Consider the following 247-nt stretch of genomic DNA (forward strand, 5'->3'; position numbering starts at 1 on the left):
GTGATGGTGGTGGTGGTGGAGAAGGAGGATATTTTCAAGTGATTCAACCTCTAAATATTACTGGTACTTATTTTAATGTACTACTTTCCCCATACACAGAGAGGAAGGAATTTGATAATGTAGAAAAGACAAAACTAATTTCTATAATATATTCAGGTTATCTCATTTCGGTCAACTCAGTCTGGGAGCATATACATACATACATACATACATACATACATACATACATACATATATATATATATAT

Source organism: Octopus bimaculoides, chromosome 12 (genome assembly GCF_001194135.2).
Source record: "Octopus bimaculoides isolate UCB-OBI-ISO-001 chromosome 12, ASM119413v2, whole genome shotgun sequence".
NCBI classification, from domain to species: Eukaryota; Metazoa; Mollusca; class Cephalopoda; order Octopoda; family Octopodidae; genus Octopus; species Octopus bimaculoides.